The sequence below is a fragment of the Saimiri boliviensis genome, chromosome 15, assembly GCF_048565385.1.
Source record: "Saimiri boliviensis isolate mSaiBol1 chromosome 15, mSaiBol1.pri, whole genome shotgun sequence".
Lineage (NCBI taxonomy): Eukaryota > Metazoa > Chordata > Mammalia > Primates > Cebidae > Saimiri > Saimiri boliviensis.
This window is the reverse complement of record NC_133463.1, coordinates 11479029-11488137: the sequence shown is the minus strand read 5'-3', so window position 1 is coordinate 11488137 and position 9109 is coordinate 11479029. Positions and strand designations below refer to the sequence as shown.

General features: G+C 38.5%; 1 pseudogene; it reads right to left on the bottom strand.

Annotated features, from left to right (window-relative positions):
- Nucleotides 1-6263: 6263 nt before the first annotated feature.
- LOC101042302 (protein lin-28 homolog A pseudogene) lies at nt 6264-6965 on the bottom strand (annotated as a pseudogene).
- Nucleotides 6966-9109: the final 2144 nt, after the last annotated feature.

The following is a 9109-nucleotide window of genomic DNA, read 5'->3' as shown; positions in this document are numbered from 1 at the left end:
GTATATGAAATTGTAGCAATACTCTACATATTCTACAGCAGGCTCATTAGCTTTCTTCGGTCATAGAAGAAAAGATATTCACTTCAAATTGATCAATGAAACAGCTGAGAATATTTACATAAATATATCAAGGTCCAAAATCTTTGGTTATGTGCTCTTGTAAAACTATGTTCTCCACTTTCTTCCTAGTTGCATTTCTTACTTGTGAGAGATATGCTACATTTTCTGTATAAGTTGTAAGCAAAGACACTTAGGCTGTGGGTTAGTATCTATTAACAGTGCTAAATGTTATTCGAATATCGAATAGTTTCTTAAAATGGTTTTTATTGAATTAACTAGTGATACTATCACATTAATAATAATTCTGGACAATAGAAACAGTTTTATTAATATATTTTTATGCATTTGGTGAGAGAATGCAAAAACTATATTCAAAAAACAAAAAAAGTATAAATTGCATAAAATTAATTTCATGAAAGGCTTAATTTTGTGTCTCACAGTTTAAGAGATTTTTCTCCAGCAGTTTTCTGGTTGGTTGAACCAAAAGCAGTTACCATAACAACTATGGTTATTACCACCCATATAATGGTGGTAATGATATAATGGTACAATGAACAACGTGTTCATCATACAAAAATAAAAAATTCAAATGTGAAAACAAAGCATCCTTCATACTTTGTTTGAAGTACAAACAAATCTGGTTGCCAGATACCCTAGTGGCCCTAGGACTTGTCAGAACCCTTGAGGTCATGGGATCTTTCTGAGCTCAGTTGTTTATCTTCTTCCAGCACTCTGAGAGTTCCATGTCCATACTTCATACTTCAAAGGCTCCTCTTCCAGCCATCCAGGACCCATTTCTAGATACATTTGTGGTTATCAGCTTCTTTTATAGCATTTGGAGATAGTCAATGCTGCTACAAGCATTTACAAATGTATCCCTTTTACTTTACACAAATGGTCTGTACTTGTACTTTCACTTAACAATCTTTCTTGGTGGATTTTTCCATTACAACATATAGAGCTATCTCATTGTTTTAGGCAGTTAGCAGTGATCAATTTTACAAATATATAAAAGTTATTTTAATAATCCCCTGTTGCTGGACATTTAGATTATTTTCAACCTTTTCCTATCACAAATGATTCTTCATTGAATAATCTTATACATATACTGCATATTCGAGAGACAAATCTCCAGAGGTAGAATTTCTGAGTTAAAGGTCATTAATGTTTTAAAAATTAGTAACTATTATCAAATTTGTATGTCTAGAAGTTGTATCAATTGCCAGTCCCACTAACAGAGTATGAGAATACCTGTTTCCCATACTAATACCTAAGCGCTATATGAACAAACATTTTGGTTATTGCCAATCTGTTGAAAGAAAAACATTAGTCTCATTTTATTTTTCTTTTGGATTTCTAGGCTTTTTCTTCTTGCTATAAAACTGAATTGTTATATTAGATATTGATATGGTTTGGCTCTGTGTCTATACCCAAATCTTATCTTGTAGCTCTCATAATTCCCACATGTTGTGGGAGGGATGCAGTGGGAGATGACTGAATCATGGGGGGTGGTCCTTTCCTGTGCTGTTCTAATGATAGTGAATGTGTCTAGATCTGATCATGAAAGGATCTGATGGTTTTAAAAACGGGGGTTTCTCTACACAAGCTCTCTTTTTGCCTGCTGACATCCACATAAGATGTGACTCACTCCTCCTTGCCTTCTGCCATGATTGTGAGGCCTCCCCAGCCATTGAACTATAAGTCCAATAAACCTCTTTCGTAAGTTGTCCAGTCTCATGTATATCTTTATAAGTGGCATGAAAATGGATCAATACAGTAAATTGGTATCAGCAGTGGGGCATTGCTGAAGATATTCAAAAATGTGGAAGTAACTTTGGAACTGAGTAACAGGCAGAGGTTGGAACAGTTTGGAGGACTCAGAAGAATACAGAAAAATGTGGAAAAATTTGGAATTCTCCAGAGACTTGTTGAATGGCTTTGACAAAAATGCTGATAGTGATATGAACAATAAGGTGTGGTGGTCTCAGACAGAGATGAGGAACTTGCTGGGAACTGGAGCAAAGGTGACTCTTGTTTTGTTTTAGCAAAGAGACTGGTGGCATTTTGCCCCTGCCCTAGGGATTTGTGGAGCTTTGAACTCGAGAGAGATGGTTTAAGGTATCTGGTGGAAGAAATTTCTAAACCACAAAGCATTCAAGAGGTGACTTGGGTGATGTTAAAAAGCATTCAGTTTTATAAGGAAAGCAGAGCATAAAAGTTTGGAAAATTTGCAACCTGACAATGTGGTAGATAAGAAAATCCCATTTTCTGAGGAGAAATGCAAGCCAGCTGCAGAAATTTGGAAAAGTAGTGAGGAGCCAAATGTTAATCCCAAGGCAATGGGGAAAAATGTTTCCAGAGCATGTCAGAGGTCTTCACAGCAACACTCCTCATCACAGGTCTGGAGTCCTAGAAGGAAAAAGTGGTTTTGTGGACCAGGCCCAGGTTTTCCGTGCTGTGTGCAGCTTAGGGACTCGATGCCCTGCATCCCAGCTGCTCCAGCTATGGCTGAAAGGGGCCAACATAGAGCTTGGGCCATAGCTTCAGAGTGTGCAAGTCCCAGACCTTGGCAGCTTCCATGTGGTGTTAAGCCTGCAAGTGCAAATAAGTCAAGAATTGAGGTTTGGGAACCTCCGCCTAGATTTCAGAAGTTGTATGGAAACACCTGGATGTCCAAGCAGAAGTTTGCCCAGAGGTGTGGCCCTAATGGAGACCCTTAGCTGGGGCAGTGCAGAAGGGAAATGTAAGCTGGGAGTCGCCACACAGAATCCCTACTGGGGCACCACCTAGTGGAGCTGTGAGAAGAGGGTCACTGTCCTCCAGATGCCGGAATGGTAGATCCACTGACAGCTTATGCCATGGACACTCCACATCAGTTCATGAGGTCAGCCAGAAAGGAGGCTTTACCCTGCAAAGCCACAGGGGTGGAGCTGCCCAAGACCATGGGAACCCACCTATGCATGATTGTAACCTGGATGTGAGGCATGGAGTCAAAGAAGATTATTTTGGAGCTTTAAGATTTGACTGCCCCACTGGACTTCAGACTTGCATGGGACCTATAGTCCATTCATCATTTTAGTTGAGTTTCTCCTATTCAAACTCATGGTAAGTTTTTTGTTGTTGTTCAGTTCTTCTCTTTCTTCTTCTAGTTGTGTTTCAGAATATTTTCATATGGATTTTGTCCAAATCTTATTAAGCATATCCCTATTCCTGTTGGATCCCTTCTTCTGTGAAATTTTCCTGTTGTTTTTATATATGATAGTTGTTTATTTCCATGTACTAATTTTGTACCCTGACACCTTACTAAACTTTATTGTTTGCAATAATTTTTAAGTTTTTCTCAAGTATTTTCTAATTATACAATTATATCATCTATGACTAATGATAATTTATTTACTCTTTTCCAGTTTTTATATGTAGTAATTGCTTTCTTTTTTGATTGCTTTGGCTGGTACTTACCAGTCTGTTAAATAATACTGGCAGGAGTAGACATCCTAGATATGTTTCCCCTTAAGGGAAGTGTATTCACTATTCTTCAAAACGCATTTCATAGGTGTGCATGAGTGGGTGTGTATACACATATGTATATCTATTTTAAGTAAATATTTATATTTACCGTGTTAGGATTTTTTTTTTTAAAAAAAGCATATTTAACATTTTGGGGATGTTAAATTTAATAAAATGTTTTTACAGCCTGCATCTATCAAGTTTATTTATTTATTTATTATTATTATTATTATTATTATTTGAGACAGAGTTTTGCTCTTGTTACCCAGGCTGGAGTGCAATGGCGCGATCTCGGCTCACCGCAACCTCCGCCTCCTGGGTTCAGGCAATTCTCCTGCCTCATCCTCCTGAGTAGCTGGGATTACAGGCACGTGCCCCCATGCCCAGCTAATTTTTTGTGTTTTTAGTAGAGACGGGGTTTCACCATGTTGACCAGGATGGTCTCGATCTCTTGACCTCGTGATCCGCCCGCCTCGGCCTCCCAAAGTGCTGGGATTACAGGCTTGAGCCACTGCGCCCGGCCTATTTATTACTTTTTTTAATGAGACATAGTCCCAGTCTGTCGCCCGGGCTGGAGTGCAGTGGCTTGAACTTGGTTCACTGAAACCTCTGCCTCCTGATTCTCCCACAATTCTACCATCTCAGCCTCCCAAGTAGCTAAGATGACAAGCGTGTGCCATCCTGCCTGGCTCATTTCTGGTTTTTGGTAGAGACACGGTTTCACCATGTTGGCCAGGCTGGTCTCAGACTCAAACTCCTGGCCTCAAGTGATCCTCCTGCCTTGGCCTTCTCAAATGCTGGGATTCTAGGAGTAAGTAACTGCACCTAGCTTGAGTTTATTCTTAACAAAAATAATCCTGGTTTTAGTAGCATAAACCCCACTTAATCAGATGCAATTTTCTTTTACTTGTAAGCATGGAATCTATTTGTCGAATGCATTTTATAAGATCTTTTTCATGAACATTTATAAGTGAGATTAATCTCTTGACTTATTTTCTGTTGTGGTTTTTATGGGTATCTAGATTTAATAATATTATTAGCTTAAAACAATTGAGAAGGTCTTCTTTATGTTATATGCAGGAACAATTTAAAATCACATTAGAATTATCTGGCGAGTTTGCAGAATTCCCCTATGAACACACCTGTGCTTGTGTTTTTTAATGGAAAGAAACCTCTGGATAATTTCCTTTATTTCTTCTATGAAAAATGATGTATTTATATTTTTGCTATATATCCTAAGATCAGTGTTAGTAAATTATCTCCTCCCAGAAAAGTATTCATTCTGAGTCTAAAGTTTGGTTTTCTGAGTTTGTGATTGACATTTGGTTTTATTGTATTATTAGCATTTATACTTAAAATGAAAAAGGAAGTCTCTTTTCAGTAGATGTATTAATTAGAGCTATATGATCATGTTATTTAAGTTTTTTAACGTCTTTGGTTTTATCTATCTGATAAAAATTAAAATCAATGGAATTGATTAAAGACTCCTACTAGTAATTTTTTCACCTATTTTCCATGCGTTTTGTCTGTTTCATTAATCTTACTGCTGTGTTGTCTGGCAAATAGGCACTCATAATCATTAGATCTTTGTTGTGGGCTCTATGTTTAATCAAGTTAAATAGTATTTTAATTTGGTTGTTGTGTGAGTAAGTTTGGGGTCTTTCTATTCTACTCTCTATAATTTTAATACAACTGCCAATATTATGACCTTTTAATTATTATAACTTGAAAATAACATCTGGCAGAACAGTTCCCACCCTACCCTACCCATGTCAATAATTTTCTTTGAAAATTTCTTCTCTCTTTTTGGCCATAAGCTCTTCAATGTAACTTTTGTGAGCAAATTGTCATGTTTCAAGATGTGCATATTGGAATTTTGATTAGAATTACATTCTATCTATGAACGCTTTGGGATCAATTGATAGCTTTACAACATTAGGTATTCGTGTGTATGAATATAGATAATCTTTTCATTTGTTAAGTCTTCTTTAATGTCTTTCAGTAACATTTTCTGACTTGCTATGTGTCAGTCTAGAGCATTTTTTCTTAGGCATAGTCCTAGGCATTTTGTAGATATTCTTGCTATAATAAATAGTATCTTTCAAAATCATGTTTTCGAATTCATTATTGCTAATATGTAGAAACAGAATTGACTTTTTTTTTTTTTGTACCAATAAGTCTTTATTTATTCACTGCATTTTTCCAGGGAAAGGAGAAGGAAAGGGAAGAGTCAGCATGTGTTAATAAATGATTAAAAAATGCAAAGGAAATACCCAGCACAGCAAAATCAACCATCAAATGAACACACCGCAGTGATGGGGTCACCAAAACCCAAAGGGGCTCAGTCTCCTGCAGTTCAGGAATGAAGGAAAGGGATCCGGGAAAGAACAGACAGGTACAGGTTTTCATACCCTCCCTCCCAATAAATTCAAGATTTTTATACAAAGCTTTGGTTTCTAGCAGTAAACACGGAGTTACATTCCTTCGTCTCCTATCAAACATTCCTGTGGCCACCTTGACATAAAAGTTAGCATCTGCATAAAAGTTTCTGAGTGACTTGGATATACATTCATATTCCCTTTCTTGGCTTCCAGACACCACTTTCTACATGGAAGGCCGCACCTCGAGGGAAGAAAGGGTGACGGTGTAAACCCCAGCCTGAGATATATGGCAGTGCCAACTAGACCCAGTGCACCCTATTGCCACTTTCTCCACTCTGCCTGCTCCTTGAAATTTCCTGATAGCAAAAGAATAGCTTCCACCCACTGGGGCTCAATTCTGGGTTTCCGGGAACAGGGCAGGGCTGGGCTGTGGATTTCTTCTTCCTTCTGAAAGTAGGTCGGCTTTCCCTGTGCGCTAAGAGCCTGCTGGGCCTTCAGTGGACATGAGGCTACCATATGGCTGATGTTCTGGCAGAAGTGGCACTTCTTGGGTTAGGCTGGCAGCTTGCATTCCTTGGCACGATGGTCTAGACCTCCACAATTGTAGCACCTGTCTCCTCTTTTGATTTGCACTTCTGGATGTTCTTCCCCTTTGGCCGCCTCTCACTCCCAATACAGAGCACTCCACCAGGTCCGGCGACACGGATGGATTCCAGACCCTTGGCTGACTTCTTAAAGGTGAACTCCACTGCCTCACCCTCCAAGCTCCAGAAGCCCTCCACGTGCAGCTTACTCTGGTGCACAAAGACACCCCCTGAGGGTTCGAGCGCAACTCCGGCGCGGGCGGTCATGGACAGGAAGCCAAACCCGCACGTTGAACCATTTACAGATGCCTGCACCGGGCAGCAGCTGAGGCTCGTCCGCCGCCCGGGCCGCGTCCTCCCGAGCCTCCTCGGGCGCCTCTTCTGCCGCCCTGGCGCAGCCACCTGCAAACTGCTGGTTGGACACGGAGCCCATGTCGTCGGCTGGGCCCGTGGCCCCGGGTCTCTGGTTGGGCGGCTGCTGGCCCCAGAGAAGTCTGAAGACAAAAAAAAAAAAAAAAAAAAAAAAAAAAAAAAAAAAAAAAAAAGCCGTAATTGACTCTTACACTGGCTTTTAATTCCTCTTTGCAGAGCTCTCCTCGTATTTCTAAAGAACCATACTATCTGCAAATAATTACATTTTTATCCCCTCTTCTAGACCTTATGCCTTTCCCCCTCTTTTTCTTGGCTTTGTGCTGGCTGGAACCTCTACTTCAAGCGGACTAAGAGTTATGTTAGTAGACGTTTTTGTTGTATTCCTGATTTTAAGAGTTTGCTTATAATGTTTTCTCATTTAAGATGGTAACGCTAAGTTTTTAAAATAAGTATAGTTTATCAGGTTAACACGCTCTCTTCTTAAACATTTTAGTTATGAATTCGTGTCACATGCTTTCTTTTTGTCCAACTCATTTTAAAAATGTGCCCTATAGGCAATGATGAAATTAGTATATTTCTTTTCTTTTTTTTTCTTTTTTTTTTTTCTTTTTTTTTTTTTTTGAGACGGAGTTTCGCTCTTGCTACTCAGGCTGGAGTGCAATGGCGCGATCTCGGCTCACCGCTACCTCCGCCTCCTGGGTTCAGGCAATTCTCCTGCCTCAGCCTCCCGAGTAGCTGGGATTACAGGCACGCGCCACCATGCCCAGCTAATTTTTTGTATTTTTAGTAGAGACGGGGTTTCACCAAGTTGACCGGGATGGTCTCGATCTCTTGACCTCGTGATCCACCCACCTCAGCCTCCCAAAGTGCTGGGATTACAGGCTTGAGCCACCGCGCCAGGCCGACTTATCTTACTTTTAACTTAGTCTTTTTATTTGTCTCTTTTGAACTTCTTATATTAAAGATGAGTCTGTATACTTATTCTACCTTCCATGTTCTCTCTCCATTCTTTTACTGAATACGTTTTTATTTGTATTTTATACATCATCAGTCTTTTAACAGTCACATTTTGTAACTGTAATCTTTTGATTTATTTCGGTATTCAGATAATACTTACCTTATATTATAGTTAAATAATCACATCCATTTCCTTTCCGTAGTCTCTACTTTCGTTTTTTAGTTGGCTGAAATATATCCTATAGTATTTTTTCAAGGGCCCTTCGCAACTATGTTACCTCTTTCTTTTATCTTTAAATAAGTGTTTGGCTGGGTGTAAAATTCTTGGTGTAAAGTTTTTTTTCCCTTAAGATAAAGTTAGTTTATCATAGTTTGAAAATGTAACAGTAGATATTATTCTGGAGAAATCTAAGGGTAGCCACGATTTTTGCGATTAAAGGTGTAAACGGTCTTTCTGCCTAGCCGATCAAAAGATTTTTAAAGTATGTATCTTATTCTTTATCCCTAACATTTTATTTTGAAACATTTCAAAACTAGACACAAGTAAGAATAGCACAATGAATATCCATATATCTCTCAGTAAGACTCTCCAATTTTTAATATTTTGTCACATTTACTGTATTGTTTTTGCTGTCTATATATAGTGTGCACACATGCACTTTTTTGATTGAATCATTGGAAAGAAAATCAAAGAAAACTATACAAATAAGTACTTCAATATATACCTACTGAAAATAAGGATACTCTACATAATCACAAGACCAATATAACGTTCAGGAAATTTAACATTAATGCCAAAATATTTTCTAATAAACAGACTACTTTATTTGTAAACATCGGTCAGGAAAGACATTTCAGATGCCTACTCCGTAATCTACCTTCTTGTTTAGAAACAACTTCTTTTAAGACAGTGAGGCTTCGTATTTTAAGATCCTATTTTAAGACAATGAAGCTTCATATTTTGAGTCAAAAAAATGATGCTCATTGAAAAATCTGATGCTGCCTTATCTCCTGAAAAATATCTATGTGGGAAATGACACACTCAGGACTTCATATAAATTTAAAAGGTCCACAAAACCCCTGAGTCCATGTGTGAAAACACCTCTGGAGAGAAAGGTCGTGAACTCTAGCTGAAGTTTTCTTAACGCCCCACCTAAATTCTTGCTTTTTCTGTGTCTACCATTTCAAGATCATAGTACTTAGAAAAGATGAAGAAAAATTAGTCTAAATCCACCAACATTTTGTTCT